This window comes from Macaca mulatta, chromosome 1 (assembly GCF_049350105.2).
Source record: "Macaca mulatta isolate MMU2019108-1 chromosome 1, T2T-MMU8v2.0, whole genome shotgun sequence".
Taxonomy (NCBI): Eukaryota; Metazoa; Chordata; class Mammalia; order Primates; family Cercopithecidae; genus Macaca; species Macaca mulatta.
Window position 1 is genome coordinate 37,199,116 of NC_133406.1, and position 15,019 is coordinate 37,214,134.

Below are 15,019 nucleotides of genomic sequence, written 5' to 3' on the forward strand. Positions count from 1 at the left end.
TGTCAAAGATCATGCCGTGGCTCCAAGCCTAGAGACTGGAGGGGTACTATCAACAGGAGTGGAAAGTATTAATAACAGTTGATTTTTTTTTTTTTTTTGAGCTGCTGTTATGTGCTTGCCACTGCAAAACTAAGAGGTTTTTTGTCAACTTTCTCATTAAGTCTCCTAATGGCCCTAGGATGTATTTACTAGTCTCCCCATATTATAGATTTTGGAGATGGGAAACTGAGGCCCAAAGTGGTGACGTGATTTGCCCAGTTTACACAGCTCATAAGAAGGTGAGCCAGTATTCCAACCCAGGTCTGGCTGACAATCTCTAGAATTCACGCTTCAAACTCAGCGCTGAGCAGCCCCTCCAACCCACCTGCAGATACAAGCTGGGTAAAGGGTGAGTTGGTTGGTTTGGCAAGTGAGGCGGACCTAGCCTCTAGAGCTTTTGTCTCCCCTAAGAGACCAAACTCACCCTTCCACTGATCTGGATGGATGGCAGTCAGCACTCACTGAGGTTAGGATTTTCTGTTGAAGATACTCGCTCCACAAAAGGTCCACTGTCAGGGTGGGAGAAGGCAGCTCCAACTCAGGCTCTGGACAGACCTGGGAATATAGTGGCCTTCAGAACATTAGAGAATGAGGACACAGAAGAGACTAAGTAGAAGGAAGTTGTGGGATAAAAGAGGGAAATTCCTCCAAAACCCAGAATATTCCTAAGTAAGGGATGATGGATAGGCAGTCAACCAGGGAGAAAAGAATAGAACACGAAAGGAAACGAACTAGAGCTCCCATCACTTATTTTGCCTGCGTTTCTCCAGCAATAGTCCCTTTTAGGCCCACTGTACCCAAAGTCTAACAGCCCAGCAAAGCTCCCCTAAAGCCCATCTCAGAATCATCCCGCCTAGATGTCTTCGTCCCAGACAGAGGCTGTTAGTCTTAATCTCAGATAATATATTATCTCAAGATAATATAAACAGCCAAGAGAAAGGAAAAGCCCAAGGAACCTAACGTTATGAGACTTCGTTATCATTAGTAACACTGCCCTCAGACCCAGGCACGAGACATCGCTCTGCTGGCCCTCCTCAGGCCACACCACCTTCTCCATGGAGAGTAAGCCTGTTCCCTCCCTTCTAGACCATATCGTCACGCTGTCCCAACCACCTGAAGCTGCTTCCCGGGCCCATGCAGGCTTCTTCCCCCTGCTCCCAAGGGTGTGCATACCCTGTGCCTGCAGCATGGCTAGGAGGCAGTTCTTTGGGGACAGGGGATGGAACCTGGACATTAGGGCTGGGGTGTTCACACTCTATGTACATGGGGCTCCCTAAGGGGTACAGTCTAGGGTGGAAAGAGAAGAGGAACAGGCTGCAGCCTAGGAACTAAGCCCACTCTTCCCATGCCACTGCATTTCAGCACGGAACTGATTTTCCAGGTGTTTGAAGATGGAACATTTTTTCATTTAACAGTTGCTAGCTGGATTTTTAACTTTTAAATATTTGGAAGTATCATCTGTGGCCTCCATTTATCTTTTTGCCCTCACCCCTACAAATGTGAGGATAGCAAGATCTTGAATTGAAGGAACCGTAGAAGTCATTCATTCCAACCACCTGGCCAAGCTTGCAGTCCCACCAAATGCTTAATCACTTCCAGTTATGATTGTATGCTGGTCGGACTGCCTCCTGAAGTACTGGCTCATTCGTCTCTGCGGTTTTCTCACTGCTAGCAGCGGACCTTTATTCCGATGTCTTCCTGTTCCAGAAACAGCATTTACTAGTAATAAGTTGAAGACTCACTCTGCCAGGCAATGGAATATAGAGATGAATGAACTTTGACTCATGGAGACCAGGCTCCAAATCCTGACTCTGCCACTTACTAGATGTGTGACCTTGAGCAAGTTTCTCAGTTTCTCTGATCTTCAGTTTCTTCATCTGTAAAATGGAAGCGATAATTCCCCACCTCTGTTGCCTCAGCTAGAGTGCAGTGGCGAGATCATGGATCACTGCAGCCTCAGACTGCTGGGCTCAAGCAATCTCTTGTCTCAGCCTCCTGAATAGCTGGGACTACAGACACCTGCCACCATATCTGACGTGTGTGTGTGTGTGTGTGTGTGGGTGGGTGTGTGTGGAGACTGGGTCTCGTTAGGTTGACCAGGCTGATCTCAAACTCCTGTGCTCAAGAAATCCACCCCCGCTCAGCCTCCCAAAGTGGTGGGATTATAGGCATGAACCACTGCTCCTGGACTTTGATCTCGATATCTTAAACAGAAGGTCCAGTCTCTGTGACGAGGGATGTAATTAGTGCCAATAAGTAGTGACTTGATTATTAATGTTACCTAGTTACGTTCACACTTGTTCTCATGGCAGAAAGGCTGGAGTTTTACATAGGAAGACCTGAGAACTAGTCTCTGTGCCTCCACTTACTAGTTGTGCTACCTTAGACAAGTCACCTCTTCTCTGTGTGCCTCCGTTAGTTACCTATCAATAAAATGGAGCTGATGATCTCCATCACCTCACAGGGCTCATACTGAAACGCCCCTACCAAAAAGTCATTTCTTCATTCATTCATTCTGGAAACATGAATGAAAGGGCTCCATTGTATTTGGTGCTGAGATAGAAAAGTGTGCCCAGGTCCTGCGCTCAAGGGACCCATACTCTAGTGGATGAGACACATAATAATAATAAATATATATATATATATATATATATATATATATATATATATATATATATATATAAAATACAGTGTGACAGGTGCTGGCATCCTGAAGGAGGGGACAGCTGGCTCTGTCCCAGAAAGGGTGCATAAGAAAGTAGCATTTGAGAGGGATTCGTGGGGAAGAGAATATCATGAAGAAAAAAAAAGCATGGAATCATGTAGTTTTATGGAACAGAGATACAAAATAAAACGAATCTTTCCTTCCAGTGACAGGTCTTTAGATATCTGACAAAGATATCATCGCCTATCCCCCCATCCTTTCACTGACAATTTCTCTTAGGCAGGCTCAACATCCCCAGTTTCTTCAACCATTGCTCACCTGCATGGCTGTGAGTGTCCCCAGGCTCTCTCTGGACATGGTCCCTTCTCTGTGTGTCCCAGTGGCAGGGCATACTCGTATGTCTACGTATGTCACACATGTCACCACAACCAGTTCTTTAGCCAGAGCATAATTAAAACTTTATTTGAATGCAGGTTATACTTTCCAAAATTCCAAGAGTCTATGAGTTTTACTGCAAATCAGAAGGTTCATCATCTATCTACCTAGTGACATATGGGCTTGTCTCATGGGAAAAGTATGTGTGTGGTGAAAGCGTGAAGCACAGAAATGAGAAAAGCGTGCATGCTCACACAGGGATTCCATGGACCATTGGCTTAATGCTATTAGGGGACAATGAAACCCCATCTCTAGAGGGTGTCTTATTAAAGCTCAAGGGATCCTGGTGAGATAGGTCTAGAACTCACATTTCAGGTGAATGTCATAGCTCACTTTGGTTCAAAAGTCTTAGAATTGGCTTTGATAGAACTGGGTGCTTTTCCATGATTGTGAATTAAAAGGAAAAGCAAAATGAACAGAAGGCAAGTTCTCTCGAAAGGAAACAACAGCCCTGCCACAGGATCTGGAGGCCCTGCTGCTGTCTTCAGCGATGCAGTGGGCATTTGGCCCGGGTGCACAGTGCCCCCACATGCTGGGTGGCTATTGCTGGCCCGGGGCTCTCTCACTTACAGGTATTCTCCCTCACTTGAGTACAGGGCATTATTTGTGTTATTGCTGTTCCCTTAAAGTCTCATCTGTGAGTGAAGAGGGCCTGGCCCTTGAAGGACAGCTGGAGAAGACATGAGCACCAGTCCCTTAGAGTTTCGTTCACAGTGGCCACAGCCAGCATCTTCCAAGGTAGCGGGAGGACACTGCAGGCCAGGACTTGCACAGGGAAGCGGCTGCCCTTACTCATACTCCTGGCCACCCTGTGCTCCTGCTTAGCCTAATGGCAGCACGGTAGCTGCCTGCCTAGCCCATCAATTCAGGGGCCTGTCTTTGCTGCACAGTTTAAGGAGTTAAAGGGGAGAAGACAACTGGTTCTTACCACCAAAAGATTAGAGCACTGGGCAGCAGTTCTCACACTTGAGTGTCCAAAGAAATACTTGAAATGAGTGTGACTGTCCTGGTTTATGCCAGTTGTCCCAGCATAACTATTAATAGTACCCCCATTCACTCAAGTGTCCCAGTTAGGTAATAAATGGAATAATCACCCTACTTAAAATGCACATTACCAGGATGCACCCAGGTATTCCCTGGAATCTGGATTTTAAACTAGCATCCTGGCATTTCTGTGGCACATGGTGGATAGACACACTTTGAGAAATTCTGATGATAACATGAAACTAGGCAAACCAAAAAACATTATAACAACAATAATTTTAAAAAGACAGTAATCCTCTGCTTTTGTGAGGGCTTATGTTGTGCTTTTTAATGTCTTGCTTTGGTTTAACAAATGTGAGTATCCACTGTGTTTGTAGTACTTTGCTAGATGCTCTAGGAGATACAGAGATAAAGGAGCTGGGTCCCTGCATCAGAGGAGTTTACATCTGTCGAGGCACTCAGATAGATATTACATGGGAGCGAACCCTGGGTCATGAGGAAATGCTGAAGGGGAGGCATTTATGCAATAGTGTAACAGTGCAAGGGAGGAAGGGCATGAAGATAAGGAAATGGAAATTCGAAGAGGCTGAGTGACTTATCCAAAGTCCCACTGAGCCATGATTTGGCCTCCCAACTCCAAGGCCTGGGCTTCTTCCTACGTACTTGCCACCGAACTCTAACCACCACCACCTGCCAGCAGCAACCCCAGAAATATGCACGTGACAAACTCTTGGCAAGTTGGTAAGAAGGGGGATGGGAGAGGGCCATCAGAGTGACTAGAATTACTGAAAAGCAAGGATTAATCGAAAGAGGATTCCTAAAGAGGACAAAAAGGAACTTAAGAAACATCATTATAAAACAGCTGGGCATGGTGGCTCATGCTACTCAGCTACTCAGCTACTCATGCTACTCAGCTACTCAGGAGGCTGAGGCAAAGTGGAGGTATCTTTCTGATTCTGATACATACTATCAAATCGCCCTCAGATCACCTCTGCCAGTTTACACTCAGCTGTGGCTTGAATGTGTCCCCCAAAATTCATGTGTTGGAAATTTAATTGCCATTGTATCAGTCTTAAGAGGCAGGGTCTTTAAGAGGCCATTAGGCTATAAGGGCTCTGCCTTTGTAAAGGGATTCATATTGTTATAGTGGGAATGGGCTCCTGATAAAAGGATAAATTGGCCTGCATTTTCACTTGGTCTCCCACACCCCCTTGCTCACTCACCTTCTGCCATCGGATGACCCCCACCAGATGCTAGTGCCATGCTCTTGGATTCCCCAGTCTTCAGAACCATGAGCCAAATAAGCTTCTGTTCTACATAAATGACGTCATCTGTTATATGCTGTTATAGCAGCAGAAAATAGGCTAAGACACAGTCCCAGCAACAGTGCTAGTGCTATGGCCTTGACCACAGGCTGAATCGGGCTCAACAGCAGCTGGTTCCAGAGAGGCCACCAAATAGGAACATTCTAAAGAGTGTTTATCATTCATGTTTCCCACCAAATCACCATCTCCTTTTGTCTTTTTCTAACCCCTCTCCCCAAGTTTGGCTTGGTTTTATGGAAGTGACTTCCTGCACTGGCCATTCGTAACTGATTTAAATTTAATTATTCTTCCTTTCTCTGCCTATAGATCCTATGACAGGAGTCTTTCTCTATTATTATTATTATTTTACAACTGTTGTCTCCTTAGCCACCCCCTTCCTTTGTTACTTCCCTTCCATTCATCATCTTATTCTGTTGCCCTTGACTTTTCTGCAGTCACAGAACTCTCTGATATCTGACAAAAGCTATGCACCCCTTCTCCAGAGAGACAGTCAATAGCGTGCGCGCGCGCACGCGCACACACACACACACACACACACACACACACACACACACACTCTTAAGATTTGGGATGTACATCAATGCTAATCTATCTATTTCTTCTCAACTTTACCCAAATTGGCATCTTTCTATCTCTGAGAGTTACTGATAATTCCAACTGAATTCCTACTTTCTTTGGACAAGTCATTCTCATTTATAATTACAACCCGCAAAAGAAAAAAAATGTTGCCCTGTGGGCTCCATCTCTTCAAGGTGTCACATTCAAAGAGACTCAAATCTGATGTCCAAAACATAGTTTGAAAGCAATTAAAATGTTTATTGAACATTTGAGGAAAATTCCAAAGGGAGGAATTTCATTCATAACATATCTTTAAAACTTTAAACAATCTCTTTCCCCATCTCCATCTCTCCCTCTATCTCGCACAGATGGCCGCTGCCCCTGAAGTCTCCTCGTCCCCGCAGGCTCTTCAGCATGTTTCTCACACACCTCTCATGCTGGCTCTTTGATCTCTCCCCCTCTTCTCTCATTGTCTAAGTACACCAGGTTGGCTACTCTGACCTTTGTAACATATAAACCCAAACAGCATGGTACCTCCCAACTTACCTTTTACCCCAAGTCTGCACAGCCCACAAGATGAGCTGGTAGACAGCGTTTAGCAGAAAGCAGAAGAGGGGAAAGGCTATAGACCCTGTATCTTAACCTACTATGTTTTTCTGTTACATAAAGGACTTGTGAAGTTGCCCTCTTGCTAACCTTCCTAACCTGTTCTCTAGGACAGCAGGCTTACCTGGACCATCCGTTCTGAGTCTTCCCCCATGGGTTAGCTACCACAGGCAGTTCTCACCCCTTTAGCTCACAGGCCTGTGTATGACACGGGGGCTCCTGCCCACTTTCACCTCCACTTCTGGGAAAGAGTGAGAAGCTGCAGTTTAGAATCAGCACATCCCGCCTCACCCCAGCTACAGGGTGCAAAGTGATAATGATTTCAGCTCTCAGAGCCATCGCGGGACTGCCCCCTGCAGAGAAGTCAGAGTATGTTTCTCAGATAGAAATAAGATTTGTCAGCCGGGTGTGATGGCTCACACCTGTGATCCCAGTACTTTGGGAGGCCGAGGCGGGCAGATCCCTTGAAGTCAGGAGTTCAAGACCAGCCTGGCCAACATGGTGAAACCCCGTTTCTACTAAAAATACAAAAAATTAGCCGGGTGTGGTGGCACATGCTTGTAATCCCAGCTACTTGGGAGGCTGAGGCAGGAGAATCGCTTGAACCTGGGAGGCAGAGGTTGCAGTGAGCCAAGATTGCACCACTGCACTCCAGCCTGGGCAACAAGAGCAAAACTTTGTCTCAAAAAAAAAAAAAGGAAATAAGATTTGTCAAGACAAGAGGTATAAGTTCAAGAGATCTATTCTGCAGCCTGCGGACTATAGTTCCTAGCAATATATACTTGAAAATTGCCAAGAGAGTACATTTTAAGTGTTCTCACCTTAAAAAGACAAAGTATGTGAGGTCATGCATATAACTAGCTTGATTTAGCCATTCCTCAATGTGTACATATATTAAAACATCATGTTGTACATCATCTTTATATATAATTTTTATCTGTCAATTAAAAAATAAAATCTAAACAGAGGTTTGTTGGGATACAGATGCTGTTTCCTTAGTTTTGCTGTCTCAGAATACTGATTATACTGATTCTAATAGTCAACTAGGCCAATTTCTAGTAGTTTTACTTGGACCTTGACAAAGATACCCAAAGAATGAGTTAAGAATTACTAAACCCCTATGTGGAATAGGAACTGTATGTGTTGATGTGCAGTTGACTTAAGCATGTGTGTGTCTAACTATTAAGAATAAAAGGCATGGCCGGGCGCAGTGACTCACACCTGTAATCTCAGCACTTTGGGAGGCTGAGATGGGCAGATTGCCTGAGCTCAGGAGTTTGAAACCAGCCTGGCCAACATGGCGAAACCCCGTCTCTTACTAAAAATACAAAAAGTAGCCAGGCATGGTGGCGGGTACCTGTAATCCCAGCTACTCAGGTGGCTGATACACAAGAATCGCTTGAGCCCGGGAAGTGGGGGTTGCAGTGAGCTGAGATCATGCCACTGCACTCCAGCCTGGGCCAGACTCCGTCTCAAAAAAAAAAAGAATACAAGGCATGTGTTTAGATGTGAATGTCCCATTCCAACTCTCCAAGTGAGGGTGGAAGTTCCCGTCCGTGTGGCTGAGGACATCGTTTTGTTCTGATCCAGTGGGATCCTTCGTTTGCAGGCTCCACTGTGTCTCACATGGGGCTTATGCCATGGGGTTCCCCTGGTGTCTTGCTGTTGTTTCAGGAGCTACCTCTGGATGGCCCTCCGGTGGCTTCAGTGCAGCCCTGCACACCACGCGCACACTCAGCAGGCCTGCTGCCGCTTTCACCTTATCACCTGCCCCTGGGCTTTTCACAGTCCTCCTCGGGGCACTTTTGCCCGTCTTAGAATATTTCTCATGTGGTTGAGGATTTTGGATTAATGCTGACACGTTTTTTAAGGCCTCCTAACCCAGAAGCTGCTTTGTCCCACTCTGGACGAGCCTTAGCCTGGCCCAGTCAGATCCGACTGGCAGGATAAATAGGCCAGGCCCTCTGGGATGGAGGAAAGGAGAAGAGAGCGGCTCAAAAATGTTCCCCAAGCCTCCCAGCACGATGTGGATGGACACAGCTTCCAAATGTCCCTGTTGCACTTGTGTATATCCTTCTGTGAGATTCATCTTGGACTTGGTCTAAAGTTTCTTTGGTATAATTTAATCAACCTAGTTCCGTCCTGTCCCTTTTGGAAACTCCTTTGCAAGCCTCCCGCGTCCTGCCACCCTGAGTGTGAGGACTCTGGGCTCCGTGGCCAGTCTTTACAGCCAGCTCCCTCTGGCCCTCTTGTCAGCCTAACACAGTGCCCCTCTCCTTATCTCCTTCTGCCTCAGAAATCAAGCTCTCTGTCCCTTCAGTGGCCTGTGTTCTTACTGGATTTCTTCCAGTCTGCTGACATCTCGCTGAAGAAGTGAAACAAGCCCTCTAGATGCCTCTGCCTTTCCTAGCAAGTCCGTTTAGCCGTCACTGAGCTGCAGGCCTGCTGCGTAGGGAATCTCAGAACACCCTCTAAACAATCAAGGACAGATAGGGAGAAATCCAAGTCATAAAGTGCAACACAACAGACTTGTGAAATGTGAAGCCCTATCCCATGGCCCTAGGCTAGGCCATGGTGTCCCCATGCCTCCTGCGAATGGCTAGGGATTCAGGCTGCTGTGGTAGGCCAGGAAAGAGCACTGACTCTGGAGTTAGAAGAGCCAGGGTGGCATGGAGATGGGCCACTCGGCATGTTCCATGCATAGCAAGAATTAGTCTGGTCATGGAAGAAGAGGGGCAGCAGGGTGTCCCGGAAATAGTCATGTGACCGTGGCCAAATCACTTGGCCCTCTTAAACCTAATATTTTCTGTAAAGTAAGAGAAATCAAAATCTGCCATGCCTAGGAGACAAACAAGATAAAGCATAGGAAAACTCTGTAAACTGTCAGTGAACATTGTTATGAGAGGCAGAAACTGAAACAAAACCAAGTCCAACATGAACCAAACCCTTAACAGGTTTACTGGCCTCAGCACTGGCCTCTCCGAAGCGGAGCAGACAGACCTGTGATCAGAACCTCAAGAGCTCCAGAGACTAGCGTTATCTGCATAAAATTGTCCACACTCATGTAAAATGACACATAACTAAGTCCCAATTATGTCACATGGACTATAGGCAAAACTGAGGTTCTCAGGAAGAGAGGCCTGGAAGGATCAGAAAAGGCTGGGAGCTGGGGCAGGTGGAGCTTGAGGTGCTATGTGACACTCTGCGGCAGAGACACGTGGGCAGTGTGGCGGATGGTGACAAGGAAGACTTCCAATAAACATGGCATGCTCTAGACGCTAGTTTCTGCATTAGACAGATACATATTGAGCATCTCCTATGTTCTAGGGCTAAAGATTCACTGGTGAGTAAGGCAGACACGAAACAGTGTGCTGTGGGGCTTCAGAACAAAGTCACAGCCCCTCCCCAGCCCAAGGGGCCCACAGCCAGGTTCTCAGGCTCTGCCAGTGCAGGGGTCCCACACCTGTGCCCACTCTTCTTCCATGATCAGCACAGTTTTTGCTGAAGAAACATGCAGAGCAGCCTGTTTTGTGTTACCCCAATCAGGGAAGGGGTACGCTCAGCCTTGCCCTTGACAGGCATCCAGGATGCAGGCAGCACCTCTGAGGCAGCCCTTGGCTGGGAGGAGCAGGGCACCTCTGTTTATCTGCAGCAAATATTTATTTGTAACCCCAAGCACTGAACAAGCCTGATGGGTGTGCCTACTCCAGGGCGTCTGTGCGCTCCAAGCCATGTCAGATCGTGGTGGTCTGATAGAGATTGCAGAGTCACCCCCAGGCCTTCCACAGGTGGACTGGACACTGGAGGTCCTGAAACCGGAGGACAGGCCATGTTTTCTGTCTGTGTCCCCTCCTGTGAGCTCCTCGGGGGCACTCTGCCTCTCATCTTGTGTCCCTGGGGCCAGGCTCCATGCCAGGCACTTTCCTTAGTGCTCAGTAAGTAGTAGATGAAGGATAAATGAGGGGAATAACAGAGTTTCCACAAGGATGCTGAGACAAAGGCCCAGCCAGACAAGGTCCAGTCAAGGTCATGATCAGGAGCCTGCGGGTCATGTTCTGTTCTGAGCAGCTCATCAAGGATGGAACGGAAGAGAAGAGGAATAATAAACTCATTTTCACACGCATTACCTCAGGCATAACTCAAATGTGAGCTGGAGTCACATGTTCCGCAGGATCTAGATACGACTTGCTCAAACCCCCATAATAGGGCTCAGTGGAAACCTAAACTCTATTCTGCGAGCTGCTGTTCTCATGGTCACCTCTGGCTCCAAACTCCTCCCTCCACCGAATTCTTCTCGCTGTGAGTGTCTTCTGTGGGCTTTGTATATGCACCCAGATAGGCACTCAGCCCCTTCACTGGATTGCCACGGAGAAGAAAAATATCACTCACATTGAGGAGTAACCACCACAAAAACCTGGAATTCAGTAAGACACCTCCCAGTTCCTGGAAGCCTTCTGCAGAGGCTGACTGCTGGGAGTTTTAACTGGCCAGGAGACCCAGCGGAATCCCCCAGCCTCAGCTGCTTTTCAGGGCTCATCTCTCTTCCTCACCCCACCCTCCCTGATCTGCCTGCCACCCAGCGCCCACACAGCTCTCCCAGGGCCACTCCCAAACCTCAGCACAGCCAGACTCACCCAGGGACGAGTGAGCATGGAGACATCTGCCGTGAGCAGCTCGGAGGGCTAACTGCAGGGACCCTGAGGCTCTTGGGACAACGTCAGCCCTTTTTAGAAGGCAGTGTGATTTTAAAGATCACCGTCCCCCCCATTTTCCCAGGTAATCCTCACCCCGTAGAGAAAGGTGTATTATTTATCTCCGTTTTACAGATGAGCCTCAAGGAGATCATTAATTGTCCAAAGTCACCCAGGTAATGAATGCAGAAAATAGGGTTTAAACCCAAATCTTGGAACTCCTGGCCTAGTGCTCTTTCCACTGTGCACAGCAGAGCACAGCAGGATGGAGGGCTCTGTGTGGGGACAGCACTCTGTGCAAAGCAACTTCCCCCTTAGACCTGGTCATTCCAGCATTCAGAATGTGCAGATACCAGGCAGGTGGCTGGAGTGGAGCTCAACAAAGACACGTGATTCCAAGTCTGTGCCCCAAAATGGTCTAAACTGTAACGAAGAAAGCAAAATATACCCACAGGATAACCATGTATCAATAAACGCCAATACTGGAGGACAAATAGGCCTCAGGAAGACCAAACAAAAATGTGCAGCATTTAGTCAATCCTGAAAGGCTCCCTGGGGGAAGGGAAAGCCTCCTTTCTTTTCTCTTTTTGTTTGAGTTGGACTTCAGATGCAGAAGACTAAGTTAACGGTGTTCTTCAGATCATAGCACAGTATCATGATCATTGGTCTGTGCAAGATCTGTCACATCTTATTTATGTTTCTCACTCTCACTTTCATTTACCTTCTTCCATAGGCAGCCATGATGTGTATTCATTTTTTGGTATGTGTTCTCGAACATGTGGATTGTGGATCTGTATGCTTGTAGTTTAAATCCATGTAAGCAGAATTCTTATGCCTCTCATGCGTGGTGGTTTGATTTTGTTTCGTTGTTTCTCTTACCACTGTGCTAAGCTTTCTCCTCGCTGCTGTGTGTTGCGGTGCCACATCTGGTCCTCTGCTTTCCGCAGGTGCATATCCTCTGTGATAGCATCTACCTGAGTTTTCGGGTCCGCTCCTCAGTGATGATCACTGAGGTTGCCTCCAAGTCCCCGCCATCATAAACAGCCCAGCATGGTAACAAACATCTTCACGTATGACCCCTTATGGCTGTGTTAAGAAATTTCAGGGACATCGAACCAGGAGCAGAATTGCTATTTCATGGGCCATATGTGTACTTGCTGTGACTAAGTGGTACCAGGTCACTCCCTCAGTGGCTGCCCCAGCCATGCCCACCACCAGTGTTCCTGTATACCTACATCTGCACCAATGCTCGGCATTATCCTGCTCCTGACTTTTGCCAATCTAAAGGTAAAAAGTGATAGCTCGTTGTGGCTTCAGCTTGTATTTCTTGAATTACTAATGAGTTTGTGCATCTTTTCATTTCCTTGGGAGCCTTTAGGGTAAACCACTTGTCCATTGCCTACTGTTACACTGGGGTTCTTGGAGGTCTTTTCTTGATGATTTGCAAGAGTCCTGTATCTCCCAGAGAGACCCTTTCTCAAAGAGTGCACATCTCTTTGCTGCTGTAGTTACCCATCTAGGGTAAGAGAACCCATGTGGTCACTAGTTCTTCAAACCCTCATCCTGGGGGTCAAGACTTTGTAATGGGCATATGTACAATCAAAGTAAAGGGAACCCCTTCCCCATTTCCTTCTTCCAGCCTTGCCTGAGGATTGCAGGACAGGAAGACAGGTAACAAGGAAAAAAAGCTTCCTCTTCTCTGGGGCTGCTAACCTGCTGTGTCAATTTCATGAGTTATGAGTGGAGAAGGCTTAATTGCATCAGAGAAATTGAGATCAGCCGGTGCTTAGGCCCCACTCAATTAACCTGTGCTCCTCAGGGGGCTGAGCAAGGAGCAGGGGGCAGTCGATGGTTAATTACATGTGCTGGTGCCAGCCGCAGCTGGCATTTCCTGCCAGCATTCATCCAGGCAGTGAGGCGAGGTGACCCTGCTTCAGTGAGGCTGAGGTCACTGAGAACAGGGGGCCCTTCAGATAGAGCAGAGACCCCTGGTCTCCTGGGGAGTGAGAGACCCATTTCCCAGCACATTCTATCAGGGTGGCTTTTAGTGCCCAACTCCAGCCTCTACTAGACGAATGGCTTTAAAGCCCCCATTCTTTTATTTTATTTTTTTCTTAAGACAGAGTTTTGCTCTTGTTGCCCAGTCTGGAGTGCAATGGTGCAATCTCAGCTCACTGCAACCTCCACCTCCCGGGATCAAGCAATTCTCCTGCCTCAACCTCCCAAGTAGCTGGGATTACAGGCACGTGTCACCACGCCCAGCTAATTTTTGTATTTTTAATAGAGACAGGGTTTCACCATGTTGTCCAGGCTGGTCTCGAACTCCTGACCTCGTGAGCCACCTGCCTCGGCCTCCCAAAGTGCTAGGATTACAGGCGTGAGCCACCACGCCCGGCCAGGCCCCCCATCTGACCACTTTATTGGCTCCATCCCCACCCAGGCTAATGCCACATGCCTTTGGTTCTTCTTAGGCTTCCCCCTCCTCCTGCCCCCTGGCCTGCTTGCCTTCAGGACACAGAACCCAGAGCCACTCTTGTCATGGGCACCAGATGATGCCACAGGCTCTGCAGGATCACTCCCCTCCCCTACTGCCTCCAGACTGAAATCCTCCCAGAGAAGTTTCTTCTTGCATCATTTTCCAAAAGGCCAGATGGTAAGGCTCAAACCTGCTAAGAATATAGATTCCCGGGCCCCACCCTGTAGATGCTGCTTCAGTAACTCTGGAGTCTCCATTTTTTAATGCATGGCTCAGGTAATGGTTACTGTCAAGCCAGAGTTACCGTCAACTCCACTTCAGGGGACACCCTAGCTCCTGATGAAATAAGTGCAGATCTTCTGGAAGGAGAGACAACATCAAATGGAAGGGCCCTGGCCTGGGACCTCTACAGTGCCATCTCTGCCTTGCTGTGTGTGTTAAACAAGTCAGTTGTCCTGTCTGAACCTCGTTTCATCATCTAGAAAATAAAGATACTGTAAATCATTCTATTGTAAAGACACATGCACACAAATGTTCATTGCAGCACTGTTCACAAGAGCAAAGCCATGGAATCAACCTAAATGCTCATCAGTGACAGACTAAAGAAAATGTGGTACATATACACCATGGAATACTATGCAGCCATAAAGAAGAACAAGATCATGTCTTTTGCGGGAACATGGATGAAGCTGGAGGCCATTATTCTCAGCAAACTAACACAGGAACAGAAAGCCAAAGACCACATGTTCTCACGTATAAGTGGGAGCTAAATGATGAGAACCCAGAACACAGAGGGAACAATACATACTGGGGCCTACTTAAGGGTGAAGGGTAAGATGAGGGAGGGAGCAGAAAAAATAACTATTGGGCACTAGACTTAATACCTGGGTGATGAAATAATCTGTACAACAAACCCCCATGACATGAGTTTACCTGTGTGACAAACCTGCACTTGTACCCCCAAACCTAAAATAAAAGTTTCTTAAAAAGACACTGGAGTCTTTACATTTCCATGGATCATTTTTCTATAAGTAACAAGCACGTTGCATGATTTATGCTCAAAAAGCAACTTTAATTTTTTTTCTTCAAATGTCCCTGTAAAATGTATTCAGTGGGAGAAATCTTCCCCTGCCCCTAGAAAAAAAAAACTTGATCCAATCCCATTGCTTTTTCATCCAGTCTTCAGTGATAGCCTTGTAGTTACTGTAAGTTATAGATAGTCCACTCAGACATTAGAATG

General features: G+C 47.1%; 1 protein-coding gene across 4 annotated transcripts in view; it reads left to right on the forward strand.

The window, feature by feature from the left end:
- Positions 1 to 15,019, forward strand: part of FAM163A (family with sequence similarity 163 member A) — a 71,459-nt gene that overhangs the window by 44,639 nt on the left and 11,801 nt on the right. The window lies entirely within an intron of this gene.